At 33.9% G+C, this 20,465-nt stretch overlaps 1 long non-coding RNA gene across 1 annotated transcript; it reads right to left on the minus strand.

Moving 5' to 3' along the window:
- Window positions 1-1,566: 1,566 nt before the first annotated feature.
- Window positions 1,567-19,591, minus strand: LOC145258175 (uncharacterized). Its single transcript, XR_013864065.1, has 2 exons — window positions 19,526-19,591; window positions 1,567-1,773 (listed from the first exon to the last, which is right to left on the minus strand). It is a non-coding gene; the product is annotated as an uncharacterized LOC145258175 (long non-coding RNA).
- Between the last annotated feature and the right edge of the window lie 874 nt (window positions 19,592-20,465).

The raw sequence follows: 20,465 nt of genomic DNA on the forward strand, positions 1-20,465 counted from the left end.
CCCACGCCAAGGCAAAAGCAAAGGGAGATGACTCAACAATTATTCAAACTTGCAAAATTTATATTGTAATGCTTACGAATTCCTCATTAACCACTTAAAAATAATTTTCTTTATAAAAATAAAACTACTTGATCAATTTATGATTTTTGGAATATGATATTTTTGTTTCGTCATGGGTACATACATCATACAGATTTTTCTTTATTTCCTTTTTTTTTTTTTTGATATGGGTGAAATTCTAAACAAGAACTGAAAGGTTTCTCTCAAGGCAAATGCTTTGGAAACCGTTTATAGTCAGCTAGTGTTTTTCCTAATTTTCTGCTTAGTGTCACCGGAACCAGTGAAGAGGCAAAACAGTACCTTTGCTTTTTATTTATTGTTGTTGTTAAGTTTTGAGACATTGTGTTGAACAAAGATGGCGGCGTAGTTCAGATCAGTAACCAAGATGGCAGCCAAGAATCAAATGCGGTCCGTGGCGTAGTTAACCTGTTAAGTTCTGAGATATTGTGTTGAACAAAGATGGCGGCATAGTTCAGATCAGTAACTAAGATGGCGGTGTAGTTCAGATCAGTAACCAAGATGGCAGCCAAGAATTAAATGTGGTCCGTGACGTAGTAAACGGCGAACTGATTGAATCCAAAATTCGACAATTTTTATAATAATTTTGAAACGTTTTCATTAGTTGTTTAGCACAGCCGTTGGTTATAAAAATGATTGGCGAATCCATTCGTCTCATACCCCCATTAGTCCTCTGATGCGGAAGGTCTCCTAGTGGCTTCGGCTGTAGGGAGACAGGGTAGTAGTACTCGTCAAGGATTCATCACTTGACACTCAGCCCAACAGATGAGGGGCCGGGAACCGGCCCAGCACCTGTTGGACTGAGGTACGCCGCCTGGGTAATATCTAGGAGGTCCACCCTCCCAGGGCTTGCCACTGGGCTTTCCAGTGGAGTTAGTTCATTGCTTACTGCCTGAGGCGCCCCTACCGGGGAATGCTGACGGGGTTAATCAGGCAATTTTTTAAATTGTAGGAGTGCCCCTCCTTTAGGGGAGCCTGCTGGATCCCCACTTTCCGGCCTTGTGCCACATTTTGCCGAGGTGGGCGGCAAATAAATAACTACCCCCATTAGGAGTCAAAAACATTTTACACACACCCTTTTTTGATATAATGGAAAAATCCTTTGGGATTCAATTTTGGTTTCACTTGAGAAAAAGAAAGAAAAATAAATAAATAAAAAAATAAATGAACAAAGAAATATAAGCCAATAAAATAATTGTTTTTTTTTTTTTTTTTTTCTTGTTTTGGGGGAACTTGTCTTTATTCTCATTGGTCAAAAAGAATTATTAATATATTGGTATAATGTGTGCAAAAAGAAGCCATTTTTTTTTTTTTGATACATATAAAAATAAACACTTTTCAAATATATATAAACATACAAATAGAATACTTTTCAAATACATATAAACATATGCACAAAAAATCACAAATATACATTTTTTGTTTTGTTTTAACAAATGTTGCCAAAAAGAAAAAAAGAGATACAAAAAGAACTATTTGACAAATAGGAAGTTTACAAAAGGGTTTTAACAAGTGGCTTTTTTATTTTTATTCTTTTGTAACAAAAACTGGAAACATTATGTTAGGTATTAGTTGGTTAATTTGGTTAGTAAGGTAGAAATGGTCGCAGTTTAACGTCGTGCCCGGGACAATTTACAAATTTTTTTTTTTTTTTTTGGTGTGATTTTGACTGTTCATGCTTCTCCTTTTGGGTTTCTGAAAAGAGATTTATTCATAATTAGATTCCAAAAAGTTCGGTTATAAAATGTCTTAATTTTATTCTTTTTATAGGTTTAGTGAAAATGTCGGCTATATTATTTTCAGACGTCACATAAGTAAGAGTAATAAATTTTTTACTTATTTCATCTGTTATAAAATGATATCTGATATCAATATGCTTCGACCTTTGATAAATCATAGAATTATTTGCTAATAAGATACTGCTCTGATTATCACAATGAATTACTACAGGTTTTTTACTTAGATCTGGTTTTAAAATAGATTTTAGAAGGGTGTTCAGAAAAATTGCCTCCTGCGCAGAATTAGTAAGAGCCACATATACTGCTTCACAAATAGAAAGGGCTACAATTTGTTGCTTTTTAGTTTTCCAAGAGATCATAGGTCCAGTCTTTGACAGTCTAAAACAATACCCCGCTATACTCTTTCTATCCTCAGAGTTAGCCCAATCTGAATCCAAAAAGCCTTCTAAATTTAGAGGATGTGTAGATTTTTTAAATCTTAAAGATTTTTCCTTGGTTCCTTTTAGGTAACGAAGGATTTGTTTTGCACAATTAAGGTTTTTAATTGTCGGTTTCGATAAGTTTTGAGATAGTTTTGTTACAGTGTAACATTGTCAGGCCTTGTTGCGGTTATCAAGTAGATGAGGCTCCCTACCATTTCCATCTATATTCGGTTATCTATGAGTTTTGTTTCGGTCCCTATATTTTTATTTATGTCCATTTCGACGGGAGTTGAACGCGGCTTACAATCTTGCATTCCGAACTTGAGCAGAATTTTTCAATGTATCATGATTGGTTCATAGTTATAGATACATTTTCACAGGTAAATTATATACCGAGGAACTATGACAGTCGTCCAAGATTGGCCATTTTAAATTTTTTATTTAATTCATTTTTAACATCTTTTAAAGTGTTGTCACAGTTTGAGGCGAGTAATATATCATCAACCCAAAAAACCCAAATCAACAATTTATTACCTACATTTTTGGTATACATGCACATGTCTACGGGACATTGTTTGAATTCCTGTTATATTAAATAATTATGGAGTGTTAAATTCCAATTGTGTGCACTTTGTTTTAGTCCATATAACGATTTATTTAATTTCCACACCCAATTTTTATTTTTTATTTTAAATCCCTCTGGAGGGCAAATGTAGATTTCACAGTCAATCGGAGCATTTAAATAAGCATTTTTTACATCCATTTGATGTATTTTTAAATTGTATTGAGTGGCAAGTTGTAATAAAATTCTAATTATCGTTAAATTTATCGTTGGTGAAAATGTTGCAAAATATTCCACTCCAGAAATTTGTGAGAAACCTTTTGCCACAAATCTTGCTTTAAAAGTTTCCCTGCCAGAAGCTGTGATTTTTTTGGAAAAAACCCAGCGTGAAGAAATTATATTTTTATCTGTTGGTTTTGCTACTATTTCGTATGTGTTATTTTCAGATAAAGCTTTCAATTCGGATACCATAGCTTGTTCCCATTCTTGGTGATTTTCTGAATTAATCGCCTCATTATAACTTTCCGGTGCACTGTTCAATGAATGACAGTAATCCACGGTGTAATCTTGTATCTTTCCAATTTGCAAGAAGCTTGGCCTTTTTCGCTCCCTTATTGGGTATCGACGTGTCTGGTTACTATTTTCATCAGAAGTACTGTAATTGTTGTTGTTATTAATATTTTCATTGTGATCGATTAAGATGCTAGGTAATATTTCACGTTTTTCATCCACTGGATCGCCATTTTTAAAATTTAATGTATCATTGAATTTTATACATTTAACCCTTTTTATGGCATTTTGAGCTGCGAAATAGGTTAAGTATGCCGAGTCCTTTGAGGCTCATTGATATCAACAAGCTATCGCTTATTATTTCACCTGAGAGTTTTAAGGCATTGGCGGTTGTTTCTGCCCTTATAACGTAGTCAGTAATCATTTCATCCTCATTACATTTCAGAGACGTTAATTCTGTATATAGGAATATTATTTTCGGTTTCCCTTTTGATAAATAATGTTCTCTTAATATGTTCAATGCTTTCCTTCCATCATCCAATGTGTCTCTTATAATCAGAGATAGACTTCTATCGCCTAAACACTGAATCAGTTCTGCAAAAACAGTCGCGTTCTTTTCGAGAAATTCGGAGTCGTTTGGATTTTCTGTTGGAGATTGTATGACTTTGTGTAGTTTTCGAATCCTTAGATATCCCAGAAATTTTACCTGCCACAATTCGAATTTAGATTCCGATCCGTCAAAGAAAAGACGGTGGCTGGGCGAATAACCTGTTAAGTTTTGAGACATTGTGTTGAACAAAGATGGCGGCGTAGTTCAGATCAGTAACCAAGATGGTGACCAAGAATCAAATGCAGTCCGTGGCGTAGTTAACCTGTTAAGTTCTGAGATATTGTGTTGAACAAAGATGGCGGCGTAGTTCAGATGAGTAACCAAGATGGCGGCGTAGTTCAGATCAGTAACCAAGATGGCGGCCAAGAATTAAATGCGGTCCATGACGTAGTAAACGGCGAACTGATTGAATCCAAAATTCGACAATTTTTATAATAATTTTGAAACGTTTTCATTGGTTGTTTAGCACAGCCGTTGGTTATAAAAATGATTGGCGAATCCATTCGTCTCATACCCCTATTAGGAGTCAAAAACATTTTGCAGTTGTTAGTTCTTCAGTATTTGTATTTTGTAGCGATTTATTGAAATAAATATGAAAAAGGACATTACTGAAACGTATACAATAAGAAATAATAAAATTATACAGATAAAAATTACACATTATTTGCACTAATTTTGTTGTCTTATTGTCTTAAGGGACAGAAAGACAAAAACAAGTGAAGCATGGATGGCCCCCGTGAGTGCACAGTGAACGAGGCATAAAAAAAATCATTAAATTCAGCATTGCCCCCCCCCATCCCCCATTTAGTCCCAAAAGTTCCCAGGGGACGTCAAATTCTGGTGAAAATGAACAAATGGTGCAGTTTTAGGCATTAACATATGTAAATTTGACTTCTGCACCATGCAAAAAAAAAATGACTACGTCCATCATTTGCCCCCACCCCACCCCATTTAGCCCCAAAAGTCTCCAAGGCCTTAACATATTTAAATTTGAGTTCAGCACCATGCAAAACTGCTAAATAGACATACACAGAAAAGTTTGGACAAATATGGTAAAATAGTCCCAAAAATGGAGTTTTTTTATTAGCCCTAAAAGAGCCTCTGGGGACAAAGAGTTATCGCAAAGTATAGACAAACAAAATTATATAGAAATCAGTTAGTTACAATTTTTCAGAAAGTTTTATAAAAATCCAAGGCATCAATTTTTTTTAATAAGAACAAAAGTGTCAATTTTAGCCATTTTAACCCGAAAGGCACCCGGGGGGGGGGGGGCAAGCGGAATTTTCCTGGAAAATCCGTTCTGTTACTTTTTTACTCATACCATGTTTAATGTTTGTGCAAAATTTCAAAAAATTCCAAGGCGTAGTTATTGAGAAAAGTGTGGACAGACAAGGGTGAATTTACAGGTCCACCCTCCTTTTCTCGGGGAGGGGGGAGGACCAAAAAGGAGTCATGGAAAGGGAGAAACCCACTGTAGTTTCTGTTCATCCGTGTACACCCTCCTCTGCTCTTAGTAGTCATGACAAAGGGGAAAGAATATACAATAGATAGATAGATAGATAGGTAGATGAATGCGTACATGCATACGTTCATACATATAAATGCATATAAATATGACACTTAAAAACATAGATGGACAGGTGATATTAGACTAAGATAGATAGATAGATGAATAAATGACAGATAGATAGATAGGTCGATCGATAAATGAATGGGTAAGATGGCTAGACAGATTAATGAACCGATATATAGATAAATCGATGGATGAATAGATAGATAGATAGACAGACAGATAGGATCAAGACAGATAAATAGGAAGGGACAAGGATAGATAGATAGGTAGGTAGATAGATCAGTATGTAGGTCAGTGGATGCGTACCAGTCAACCAGTCAATACAGAAGAGTAATTTTAGTTTGTCAAATTAACAAGTTATTTTAGTCTCCAAATTTTTGTTGTATAAATTTTCTGGATTGTTAAAATAGTTTCAGCTTTTTTTGTTTCCAAATTTTTTTTCATATGTGAAATTAAGAAATTATTAGCTCAGCGAAAAGTCAACTTGATTTCTAGACAAATGAATGAGGTGTTTCGTAATTTTTTTTTTTTTTTGCAGATCAGTTTGTCATACTTTTTTTTGTATTATTTGGATTCATCAGACTACTATTCTCATTTTGATTTTCACTGTAACCTCCGATCTTCATTAGGCGTATCTCGTCAAACTCGTGAATGTTTCTGCCGAACTCAGGAATTTGGATAGAATTTCGAACGAAACCCTTTATTTACTTCACGGAAAGTAGCATGTTCTCGTTCTGTCAGCCACGACTGGATAAAGGTCCTAAATAATTTGCAATTATATTTTTCGGTTGGCCACACTAAGGATTGAACCTTCAACCTTCTGGAGGATATCGCTTTCACAATGGATAATGGATTTTTCTAAGTACACTGCACCGCAGGTCCTTGCATTGTGAAAATGACACTCAAGATCAGGGATGTACCGATTATCAAATTAGCCGATTAGCGATTAATCAGCCTTTGATAATCGTCTGATTAATAGGTTTTCGAATGCTGATTTATCAGCAAATTTTGTTATCATAAATAATACTAATATGAATTATATTATAAACGAAAATAAGTTAACTTCCTCTTTTGCTTGCCAGTTAAATTTTATCGAAGGGACCTGCATCATCTACACCATATTATCAAATAACAGGTATGACGCGCTGTTAACATATAGATTTTTACAAGTGCACTGAATTTGAGGCAAATAGTTGGTCTAAACATCTGGAAAACATGCCTCCAATCTCTTCTTATCGAATTAACATTATTATTTTGTACCTTAAATCACTGTCAAAGCAAATTATCTTCAGTTTTTATGTTGAGGTATTGTACAGTAAATTGAGAGATTCAACGTCTCTATCCACTGTTCCATGGGCCCATGGTGCAGTGGATAGGGATATTGAATCTCTACTGTTCCGAGTGAACATTGTCTGAAGACACCGGTTTCAATCCTACCCAAAGCCGGCCAGAAGCTTAGTTGGCCAAAACGTGGTGAGAAGACAACAACTATGGAAGGCAATAATTGCTGAGGATGCAGTTAGGAGATTCGGAGTTCCTATTCCGTCATGGTAACCACCTGACGAAGGCCAGAGGAATAGTTGTCTGAAACATCATCAAACAACGACTAAAAGATGAGGAGGATAATCCGTAATAAATAAATGAATAAATAATACTCATCTCAATAAACTTAAAAGTATTCAACTTTAAATATTGAGTGGACTATGAGAGCAGAGGAGGCAGGCAGCAAGAATAGGAAAGTAGAGCAGCAGCAGGTGCAGAACTTCAGCTGATAGTTATTCAATTAAAGAATTACAATTTGTACTTTGTAGTTGGTTTGTAATTTCTTTTTTCTTATCTAATTGTTTAATCATATTCATTTAAGAATTGGGAATTGTACTTTCTATTTTCTAAGTTTATTTAATAAAAGCAAAAAGCCATAATAGTGACCAGACATTTAATTAAATGTTAAGTTAAATTAATAGTTACTATGTTAATGTGTCAAAGCTATCTGATGAGTCCCTTGGCAGTGATAAAATGATTGAAATCTAATAGGAAAGAGAAAAGTAAGTAATCGTCCGATTAATCGGTAAATTTGCCAATTACCAGTTAATCAGTAAAGTGGCCGATTAAACCGATTATCTATTACATACCGATTAATCGGTATACCCCCTACTCAAGATGAAAACAGTAGTCTGATGAATCCAAATAATATAAATAACCAATCCTCATCTCAAAAATTGAGAAATGTAATACTTTTTTTGTTTGCTTTTTATCTTTCCGAAGAAATCACTGGTCAAGGTCAAGAGCCACTCAATGATAAGGGTTAAAAGGAGACAGAAATAAATGCCATCCGAAAGATGCAGAACACTACGGAAGTACTTATATTGATCAATGGTATGAACTAGTATTGGGAAGATTAATTGGAAAAATCAGAACTTTTAGAGGCATCGGAATCGGTATCGAAATCGGAAAAATCTGTGCCTATTTTCCGATGCCAAAATCGATTCCTTTGTCGTTTTTCATTTGATTTTGTTTAAAACAAAATCTTCCACTGCTGATAGTAATGATAAAAATCAATAAATATTCATTGATTTTAAACTAATAATAAAACTAAAATCTATAGATCATCGCCTACAAGTGCATTGTCACATTTGAGAAAATATCTGCATTTAACACGTATTTAACAATTATCAGGAAAACATAACACCTCTATGGTTAAATATTTAGAGATTTCTAAAAAATCGGTACTTGTATTGGAATCTGGAATTTACTACGGAATCAATAACTGTATTGGAATCGGAAAAAACACTGAAATTTTCCCATCACTACTATGAACTGCGTTTCATTACTCTCTGGTTGGTCCCTAACAGAAACTTGTTACCATTCAAATTAAAGACGACCAAGTGGTAATTAGCAGGGAAGTAGTCCAGTGGCAATGTGTTCCACAGGTGAGAAACGCTTGCAAAAAGGCTATGACCATGAAAATTCTGCCTGTAATACTTACATGAGAAATCTATTTTTTTTAAATGTGCAATATCTTGCATTATGTCTAGTTGTAATTCGGTCACTGTATTGATACGCAGTTAATTGGTGCATTACTGACATGCCCACTGGAAGCCTGCTGATTTCTGCCCAGGTTTTTTTTTTTTTTTTCGGGCAAATACAAAGCAGTTTGACATAGACAAACTGGCATTCTTTCTCATCATCATGTTGATGCAAGGCGGTAATAAACTCAAGATCAACTGGCATTATATTACTTCTACGCTTGCCAACCAAGTAACTCAACTCTTGGTTTGTATTCCCTAAAGACTTGAGTATAAGTCCTAATACACTAGAACGCCAGGATACGGCATTAAAAATTAGTAACAAAATAATCAAATAATATTATAAATAACATTGTAAGGTGGTGCAAATACCGTAACCAGGGGCCTAAAAAAACATTGTATTCCACATCATAACTCGAAAAAAACGTATCCTAGGGCCACCATATCCTGGGATGCTACTGTACCGAGAAATATGAGAAAGGGAGGTAATCTGAATATGCCTGGATGCCTCTGTCTTATTTCCTGTGTTTGTGTCTACGAAAATGTTATTTCCGTTTTGTGGCAAGCAGAGACCTGGTAATGCCTGGAGACAGTTCTTTGATTGCATATCCCAAAGACTCAAGTATAAGTCCTAGTACTGAGAAATATTATGAGAGAGGAGATAATTTGAATATATGATTCTTCCATCCCCTCCCCCAATAAAAAAAATTGGGATGCATATCACCTCTCTCCCACCACCACCACCACAGTCCCCTGCATGTCGCTACTGGCTGACAAAGAGCTAAAAGTAAACTTAAATAGACATTCTTTTCTTTAAAAAGCAGACAGAAATAATTCAGATAAACATCGTGTCGCATGGGAGATCAGTTATTTATTAATCACTAATTAATAACATCATGTCCGTTATCGCACTCTCTCCCCTCCCCCTCAAAAAAAAAAAATTGACAAAAAGAGACAGAGTGAAGTATACAGCTTTCAAGTTATATTTGTGCTAACTCATATTTAGTATATTCTTATTGGTTAATCGCAATTTTTTTTTTTTTTTTGAGACTGGAGGGGCTACTATCGGGAATCTTGTCTCTAACATGGGACTGTGGGGAGTTGAGCAGCTGGATGTCTATTCACATTACATTTAAACTTCTGCAGTTTAGTACAGTCAGGGAAGCAGCAAACAGGGAGGGAATTCCAAAGTCTAGCAGTCCAAGGGAAGAAACTATTAGAGTAGAAGGCTTTCTGACATTTAGGGACCTCTATAGTGAAGGGGTAGAATTTTGCTGCTTGTTGGATTAGAGACTTTTTGCTGTTTGTTGGATTGGAGACTCTTTTTTGGACTCTGTCTAAGAGGGAGAGACTAGTTGTAGATGCACCAGCCCAGATGTGGCAATAATACTCCACGTTTGGACAAATTTTGTCTTTGTAAAAATATAGGATAGTCTCCAGTGTGTGTAATTTTAAGCCTAACATTAGAAACCCTTGTTTTTCTATTATTACATCACTTTCCTTTTCATAAATTCACTTCTGTTTTTACGGTTAGCAATCTGTCATTTTTGTTCCACTTGATCTTGCAGCAAGGGCCGGCAACCTACAACCTTGGGGTGGGGCAGACAAGCTCAAAAGCCTGATTACCAACTCTATTTTAACATGATAGGAAAGGCTTTCGAATTCAACAAATCTTTCTCTGATCCATCCAGCAGAATTTGAATAATATGACTGCAAAAGCACAATCAAAACCCAATCACTTCCATTTCTGTGTTAAAAATGACAAAAAAAATAAACAATAAAACAAAAACTGAGAGCCAATTTGATCAACCAACCGACGACAGACATTAAGTGGAGGACAACTTCAAAATGGCAATGTTGTCCCATTCGGTTTCCTATTTCATTCATTCAACAGTGACTTCCCTCTTATCCCTTACCCTATGTAAGTTACTAGAATCTTTCAATGTTTTTACCTTTTCAATCATCGTCTCAAACATACACATCATAATTTCATCCATTTCGTTTCAGGTGATTTTTTTTTTCACTTTGAAGAATTTTGATGTTTCTTAATAAGAAAAACTGATTTTGTTAGGTGTTTTTTTTTTTTAATTTTAAATCTTTTATTTTCATTATGGTTTGAAATATTTAGATTGATAGGGTTCTGTATATGTAATTTTCCTTAATTTTTCATTAATGGCCTTCGTCCAGTTCATGACCTATCATTAGAACACAATCTGGCCCACAGGGTCGAATGAGTTGTCGGCTTCTGATTTATGGCATAATCACATTGACACACTAGTTTATGCTAGATCACCAAAGTTAAGTGACGTTGTATGTTCTCTGCTACAACTGCAAAAACCTAATGCCATCGTCATCTCCCCTGATAGGGGATATACAGGCGACTGGAGACCATTTGTGAATTTGTTATTTCCTAGATATTTCCTCCTTTGAAGGAAGCTGGTTCAACCCACCTAAGGTGAGCACTATCTTAATACGATTAGTTCGGATGACATTTTTTGTCCTTGAGACTATCCGTTTATCTGTATCTGCATTTTATTTCTTTAATAGATGAACTAGTTAACTCACCCCCTTTCTTATATTTTACAACTTTCTTGTAACTATAACCAAAAAAAGTAACTACATTAAATTCATTAGACATTATTCTACTGAACTAACTAACCAACTAACTAGTTAACTAACAACAACAACTACTACTACTACAACTACTACTCTTGTTATTTATTTATATTTTACTCACACAGACCATCATTAAAGATTTCTCTTTGAGAACAACTTGTGGCGTTCTCTGGAGTCTGAGTGACAACAAGTTTATTATTTATTTATTTATTTTTTTTTAATAATGTGGTAAAAAGAAAAAAACATATAACTTTTAAAATATTTTTTAAATTCCGGGCAACGCCGGATAGGTTCGTCTATTTTTAAAAGTTTTATAATTAATAACTGTATCTTTTGGTGCCTAGAAAACTCGTCTCCAGAAAACTCGTACCCGGAAAACTCGTACCCGGAAAAATCTGCCCGTTTTGCTAGGTAGGAAAACTGGTCCCTTATTGAATAAATATCGATTGAAAACACATTTTATTACCGTTCTTGAAGGAGATATTGTTTTTCAAAGAAATTATGCACCCCCATAATATTTTTAAAAATGATTTTTAACTCTTACTTTAAAAAAATAAACTTGATCACGGAGTCAAGATACGAAAAACGAAATCAAATATTTATTAAAAAAAAAAAAATACTCTAGTTTTAACAGTTTTTGTGTCATTACGAAACAAAAATAAAGAAAGAAAACACGTATTATCAAAGAAAGCAATTATTTTATTTAGAAGAATTAATTCAGTTTAAATAATTCTCGTGTTATTACAAAACAACAAAAAAGAAAACATGGTCTTATGTAATTTTGGTACCGCGCTGAAATAATAACGTTATTATTTCGAAAGCCATTCTTAACATGGGGAAGAGAGGGTATCGTTTAAAAGTCAGTTCGGGGGCACTTGTGCAGTTGTGCAGTACTTAAAAATATACAAATTTATTTTCTTTTGGAGGTGGTGGAGGCTCGTTTTAAAACTATATCTACCTCAGTATTTTCTTTAATCTTCGGACATTTTTTTGTTAAAAATTATTTACTAAGTAATGTCGAGTGCGACATTACTTGTTATTTCTTTTTAATTAAATAAACTCTTTAAAATAAGTTTAAACACCAAAAACTTACAAATATAGGTAAAAAACGAAAACGGGTTTGTATTACTGTACACATAGATTCGAAAAAGTTGTCAAAAAACAAATATATAACAAATAAATGTTATCAAAGGCAAGATAAGTTACTTTTCTACCAAACTGGATATATTTTTCGTGTTTTTATTCAATGTAACATGTTTATTCATCTCGAAAAACATACAGTGTTTACCGATGTATTGGAAAATTCAAGATGGCGTCTGATTCTCTCTTTAACACGGTAAGTTTGGGAAAAGGTGTTATAAATAAAAACCTATTATTACCTAAAAATATACAAATTTATTTTCTTTTTTTTGGGGGGTGGGGCTCGTTTTAAAACTATATCTACCTTAATATTTTCTTTAATTTTCTATTTTTGAGCTATTATACTCCTAAGACGTGATCCTCTAATGTCGGACATTTGTTGTTCATAAGTAACACTCAACATTACTTTTTTTTTTTTTTTAAACTAAATAAACTTTTTAAAATAAGTTGAAAGACCAAAATCTTTCAAAGCTAGGTAGAAAACGAAAACTTAAAAAAATTAATTTAATTTTTTTAAAACAACAGTAAACAAGTAAAAATATTTTTAAAAAAATATTATGGGATATGTATTCTCTTTTAAAGACAATATCTTCTTCAAGAACGATCATAAAATGTGTTTTCAATCGATGTTTATTCAATAAGGGACCAGTTTTCCTACCTAGCAAAAGGGGTCGAGTTTTCCGGGGACGAGTTTTCCGGGGACGAGTTTTCCTAAATTCGTATCTTTTAACGCAGGAGAAAAAAAACGGTTTATTTTGAATTTCTCTTTTCATAAATAGACTGAAAATGTTTTGGGCAGAGAGAGTGTGTGTGTGTGTGTGTGTGCGGGGGGGGTGTAAAAGAGAAAGAGAAAATGATGTAAAAGACTGTATATATCAAAGCGTGTGCGAGAAAAGGGTGGGTAGATAGATAGAGAAGGGGAGAGAAAAAGAGAGAAGGGTTGATGGTTCGGTACGGCATATCAACTTTTCGTGGTCATTTAATGCTAAATGCAGTAATTTGTAATCAAATATTTTGTGATTCTAATTATTAAAATGTTTGAATATTTACAGTTGTGCTTTGTTTTACGACATAATTGTTAAAAAAAAAAAATAATAATACAGACAAGAGGATGGCGACGTATTTGATTTTATCTCCAATCTTTATTAGTTTTCGCTTTCGTATATCGCCTTACATAGCCGATTGGAGAACAAGTCAAAATGTCCGCCGATGCAATATCACGACCATGCAATATGTCAGATTTCATATCTATCATAGGGAGGCAGTTAATGAGGGACACCCACATAATTTTTGACCAAAATGTAATAATTTAATTCAACGAAAGCCTATATTTTTTTTTTATATAAATAATTTGTTAAATATGAGGAAAAAAAAAAAAAAAAAAAAACGAAATAAAAATGCGAGTTCTTCGACTCATTTCCGAGGATTAACGAACAATCGCTAGACAACTCCGGAAATCGCCGAAGCAGTTTACGGTTTGAAAGTCACCATATTTTTTCGTTTTTGAGGAAGTTTTTTCAACCTTTCTATTCATAAGACCCCCCCCTTTTTTTTAATTACCCCTAACTTAACCCTTAACATTGTCACGCGTCTTTTATTTATTTATTTTTTTTTTTCACGGCTATTAAATCATAAAATGCTTCTGCCATTTCTGAGACTGACTCGGGATTCTCAATCAATACTCGGAACTGACTTCGTAAAACCTGACATCCACATTTCTTTACAAGTACCCAAAAATGAAAGCAAAAAGACTCCTGAGCAAGACCGGTTAGATACAACTAGTAATCTATCAGGCAGAATGACAATGCAGTATAGTTAACAACCAATAAAGCGAATATATCTCTATCTCTACTATTATATAAAAGGAACTGCGTATGTGTGAGTTTGTTTCCTATGGATTCGGAAACGGCTGGCCCAATTTTAAAAATATTTTCACACAAAGGTACTTGATGTGTCTGGGAGTGTTCTTACGTAAGTTTTGTATCGAAATGCGCTTGATAAGTATTTAAAAAATCAATAATAAAAAAGCCGATTAAAGAAGGAAATCGATTTTGACCAAAGTTAACACTTTTATACAATCTAGCATCACACGTGCATTTGAGAAGTATTATCACTGCACAAGCAGATGGCCCAGCCTAGAAAACCAACTGTAGATTCTTTTATAAAACAGGAGCATGTTTGAAATAAATGCTTCTTTTTACAACATAATTGAACCATGATACCTGGCTTTTGTACATTCAAGTGAAATTCAAAGCATGACTCGTGCAAAATTTGTAATTTTTTTAAAATAAATATTTATTTAAAATTTCTAATTCTTAGATCTTGGAATGAAGTTGGTCTTCTCACTTCATTCAGGAGAAGTCGCAAAAAATAGCATTCTCCAGTTCTTGAGTCTTTTGAAGTATACTGAATTGCCAAAATATTATATTTGATAGAGCTGGAAAAAAATCTGTCAAAGTTGTATGAAGGCGAGGGGGGGGGGGCTAAGAGCAGCCTTTAGTACCGTGCTTATTTAAAACACAACCCAAAAATAAACAAGACCAGTCATCAACAACGAAATTATATTTCTTATTGTCTTTTTTTAATTAAAAAAAAATAAAAAAAATTTTTTTTAATTTTTAATCTTTAAAAAATTAATTCGAAAATAATTAACCAAAAGAGTTTTGCAAAAACATGTTTTTTCTTAAAAACAGTTAGTGATATATTTTCATATTGTTTTGCTCATTAAAGAGCACTTTTTGCTTATTGTCAAGATGAACTGGCAAACCAACAACTGGTGGGAAATGCTCATGTGTGGGATGTTCAAGAACTTGCGCGAGCCTTTTCTAGTCTCACACAAAAACACGCGTTCACATTTCAAGCTATATTACTTGTCATATACATACGTGCACACAAACATACGCGTCCACATCCACACACGTACATATATTCACGTTCGCGTACATACACTCACATTCACGTGTATACTCACACACGCGCACACGTACGCACACAAGGACAACATCACTTCCCCTTTCAAAGGAAATCCACACATGCGCAAAAGACCACCAGAAACAAGTATAAAAGAAAGAGCAATAAGCGGCTTCTTCCTTTTTCGGCCCAGCTTTCGAGCTGGTCGGTCTACGGACCGACAGCATGCCTTTTCAGCACGCGCGTACCTCACGCCACTTGCTACTATGTGGGACAAAGAGCTAACAGACAGTACGTACACTTTATACGCTTTCTCTCTCCATGAACTGGATTGATATTCTCACTCTTTCTCACTCTATCTCCCCTTCGGCTTTGGTCCATCAAAACAGACATGTGCACAACGCTCTACTGAGCTTAACCCTCTCTTTCTACAGGCCGGCTTGCCACTTCGCGTTTCTCTATTGCATTCCCTTTTCCTTCCACGCATGTAGTCGTCAACGGCTGAATGAACACGTGTACACCCAAGACTTTTATTTCTCAACAGAAAATAAACGACATGTTTATTTTATTCCAGCATTTGAGATCTTTTTTTCCTTCATTCAATTCGTTTCATTATTTTTTCTTGTAGCGAGTTTAGGGTATTTTTATCCTAGTCTTCTACAAACTCACCATGCTACTTCTGCGGATGACACATATCTCATGTTTTGACATTGGCGGATTTCATTGATCACCTGTAATTCTTGACCATTGACTTGTACAGCACAGCTTGATCTGACCCCTTTGATATAGATTTGATTAGCCTAGGTGCCTGGGTGTTTGAAGGTGTGTGCTGAGCAAAAATAAAAAGTGGTAGTAGGCAGACTCAAACCCATGCTGCAAAGGCGGAAAAGAAAGTGAAAGAAAATTTGACGTCTTAGCCAATGTCTCCATGGCGCGATCGGAAGTCAAAAGCCTTCAAATTAATAGAAGTCAATCCAATAGTGACGATGACTTGCTAAAATGTCGGGGAAAAAAATCGACCCTTACTTGTACAAAATGGCTGAATTTAGGGTTAAGGAATTAATGCTTTGGCCAATTTTTCAATATTTGTCGTCCGAGATGTTGAGCTTCAAGATGATACCGATCTTGTCAGGATCCATCGCCTCTGTCGAAAGTTTTGTGAGACATACATGCATACATACATACATTTAAACAGACAGGTGAGATTTATTTTATAGATGAATTGAATTAATTGATGAACAAATTTTAACATTGATATGGCAGTTGAATCGCCAGAACAATTTTTTTTTTTTTTTTTTTTTTTACAAGGAGGTCACCACTTATCAAGGCCCGGAAGCCACTCAGGGATAAGGGTTATTGCATGTACAGTACGTTGTATGTTAGTGTTGAGATTTCATAAAGTGTCTACTTAAGGGGGCGGTTCATCAAGAATTTGTTTACATTGGATTTGAAGACATCCAAGTTGTAGTCAGATGGAAAACAGGCAGACGGAACAGAGTTTCACTGGCGTGCTGTTCTAAGAAAGAAGCTTTGTTCATGGAATCTACGTTTTGATTTAGGCACAGATAGAGAGTGGGGAAAATTATTGACAGTAGCTTCAGCTAGACGGGTGTTTCTCGTAAAAGACTGGCGAGGGGGGACCAGAGATTGGAGCTCAGATGGATTGTAAGGCAATAAGAAATTGTTTGGAACATTTTTTTTTGTCTATCATACATGGGATGAGTCTCCTTGCTGCTTGGAAACTTGTGTAGAAAGTACCAGTCAAAAATCCATTCTTAACAATCAGCCCAACAAGTACAGGGCCATTTATGTGGCTCAGTACCTGTCAGACTGAGGTATGCCGCCTGTATATCACCAGAGAAGTTCACCCTTCCAGGCTTTATCACCCAGCTTTCAGGTGGGGCAAACTTATCGCTTGCTGCTTGAGGAGCCGATACCAGAGAATGTCAACAAGGATGCTCAGGCAATTTTTGCTAGGCCAGAATGCTCCTCCTTTAAGGCTCGGCGCTGTATGTACCTTCTGGAAAGGTTGGGCGTGGGGCCAGCACCTTCACCTCGAAAAAAGAACTCCTCGCTACAAAAGCGTCTACAAAGTTGTGAATGGCCTATGCCCCTCCAGGGGCTCAAGGCTATAGATGGATGGGGTTACATCTATTGTGCTTCATAATAGCTGGAGAAAAAGAAGTATTTTTTTTAAGCCGAGTAATTATCGAATTCATTTTTATGATGATTTTTTTCTGTCAACACTAAGGAAAACATAATAATAATAAAATAACTAAAATGAAACATTTGTAGGAAAAGCCGACATGAATAATGCTGCAATGTTGCATGGCTAATAATCATGTAACGCTTTGAGCAGGTTAAGAAAAATTAAATTTCTTTCACCGGCTTAATTTTTGTTTGTAAAGACAATTTTGAATACGGATAAAAAGGTTAAAAATTTTAAATAATTTGCTGTAGTTAAAAAATAATTCTTTTACACAGTTACAATAAAAAAAAAAAAACTAAATCTGATAAAAAAATCTAATTTTGAAGATTTTTTTAATGAAATATTGTATATGTATCAAAAGGTAACGGTTATTAAAAATAATTTTGTTAAATTGTGTTTATTAAGCAAATATTGGAAAAATTTAGTGTAAAATCATAAGTGTTTAAGATACGCTAAAAATGAATTTCATCATAAAAAAGAAAAAATAGTAAAAACACATGAAAAAAATAGTGACATAATATTAATTGAATTGAAGTTGATGGAATTATTGAAAAAATTTTTTACCTTCATATTCTACTTTTATTGTTTTTATTTTTGAAACTCCAATGAGATTTTAAAAAGAAAAGACTTCAAAAAGATCATACTTTATAAAGTCCAATAATGAATTTTTAATTCAATTTTAAAGACTTAGAACATTGCACAGAATTTAATATACATTGTTTTGTTTGTTTGTTTCGGGGCTCGACTATAGCTCTGAGAAAAACACCATTGTTTTTTTTTCATTTTAACTTGAAAAGCTTTCCACTACTTTTATTTTTCATAATAATAATAAACACTTTAAAATAAGTTAATACACAAAAAAAACTTATCCAGATAGGTAGTAGAGCAACTTACCTTGCTTTTGGCAATATTTATTTGTTGTATATAGATTTTTAAAACTTCTTTTTGTTCTGTTGGCTATTCTAATAAAGTTGCTTACCAAAACAAATATTTACAAAAAGATGGGGGAATGGAACGAAAAGAAAAAAAAAAATACATGGTACTTCTGCAGAATATGAACGTGCTATTTTTTTTCTTTTAATTTTATATAAGATTTTCAAGTTAAATTCAATTTTTACAGCATCTTTTGTAATTTTATATAATGTTTATAAAACTCCATCCCCTCCCCATGTTAAAATAGCTTTCTAAATAATAATCTTATTGTTTCAGCATGGTCCTTATTCTGCATAAGTACACACACATAAAAATTATCATTTGATTCACGTAAACAACATTTTTAAAGTTTTCAACGATTTTTTTTTTGTTTTTTTTTTTGTTAACTCATTCTTTTTAACGTCACGTATGTAAACTGAACGAAATTTATTTTCTGGAAAATAACTTACAACACAGAAAGTTAGTAATTTACTAATAAAACAAGCCAAGCATGCAGGATCCCCCTCCACGAGTGAAAACTTTCCTTTCACCATGACAAACTTTTTTTAAAAATCCAAGGCGTGGTTATTGAGAAAAATGCTAACAAATGAATGGATGAACGATTTGGGTGCAATTTTTCCCTCATAATGCCTCCTAAGGAGGCAAGCAAAGCTATCCCGGAAAATCGGTTCTGACAAAAAATTTACTTTCACCATGACTAATGTTTATGCAAAAAAAATTTTTTATTAAAGAGTGGTTATTGAGAAAAGTGTGAGCAAACAAACGATTTGGGGGCAATGTTACCCCTACAATGGCCCCTAGGGGATAAACCAGAGTTCTCCCGGAAAATTAGTTCTGGCAAAAATTTACTTTCATCATGACTAATGTTTGTGCAAAATTTCAAAAAAGTGGTTATTGAGAAAAGTGCAAACAAATAAATGGGACGAACAATTTGGAAGCAATTTTACTCCTATAATGCCCTTACGGGATAATCAGAATTATCCCAGAAAATTCGTTCTGGAAAAAATTTATTTTTACCATGATTTGTGCAAAATCTTTTAAAAAATCCAAGGCGTGGTTATTAAGAAAAGTGTGAATGAACAAACAGGAGTAAATTACCAGGTCCAATCCCTCCTTTGTCAGGGGACCACAAACTGAATTTCATAAAATATAAAACGTAATTAAAAAAATTGAAAAGAATTGAAACTATAAACTAACCTTTTGGTCGTTAATTTGAAATGTAACGTGTAACGAACAGATCACATCTGTTTACTTATATTTTCGTATTTAATTTCAAAAGTCTTCTTTTTTTTTTTATTGATGTCTAAGAATTAATGTTAATATTAATTATATTTATTCTATAAAAATGTAATTAACTATTGAAATTATTTATTATTAAAATTGTGCTAGCTTTGTCATATGGCAGAATTAAAATTTCTTCTTTTTTTTTTTTTTTTTTTTTTCTTTTTTTACCAAAACAATTAATTTCCTGAATGTTGTATTTATGGAGGTATAAAACACATCCACCTTCACAAACGGGGAAATATTTCTCATAGATTAAAGGGTAAACTCTCATAAATAAAGCTTACTTCCGGTTTTAAATGCAGCTGATGTCGGTTAATAATTAAAGATAAATTAAATATGAATTAAATTCAAAACAAATTAAATAAACCAACTTTATATAATATTCCAAACAGAACAATTAAAACATTCTAATACTAATAGACATTAATAATACAGAACCAATTATTAAAATAGAATTTCTTTAATGTAATATGTAAATGAGGTAACTTCTATAATGTAGATTTCTTTTGAATAAATAGTTTGTATAGAAATGAAATAAAAGTGTATAAAAGTCCCTTCTTAGTATGAAAATTAATTTGAGAAAGAGTGTACCTTTTGTATATATTAATCAAACTGTGAAAAAAGAGACAATCCAGAACCTAGAACCATAATAAATCTATAAGTCCAAGCTTTTGGTAAAAAGATTCTACTTAGCATCCACTTAGCTTATCACTTACATCTGCTCATCAATCTCAAGCTGTATATGTACGCACGTCTATAAACGTGTGTGCACGTATCCTGTGTATGTATGGATACATGAAGAAGCATATGTGGTAGAGCGCGAGTGTATATGCATGTATGTTCACATATGCGA

The sequence above is a fragment of the Euprymna scolopes genome, chromosome 33, assembly GCF_053919585.1.
Source record: "Euprymna scolopes isolate OS-2025 chromosome 33, ASM5391958v1, whole genome shotgun sequence".
NCBI classification, from domain to species: domain Eukaryota; kingdom Metazoa; phylum Mollusca; class Cephalopoda; order Sepiida; family Sepiolidae; genus Euprymna; species Euprymna scolopes.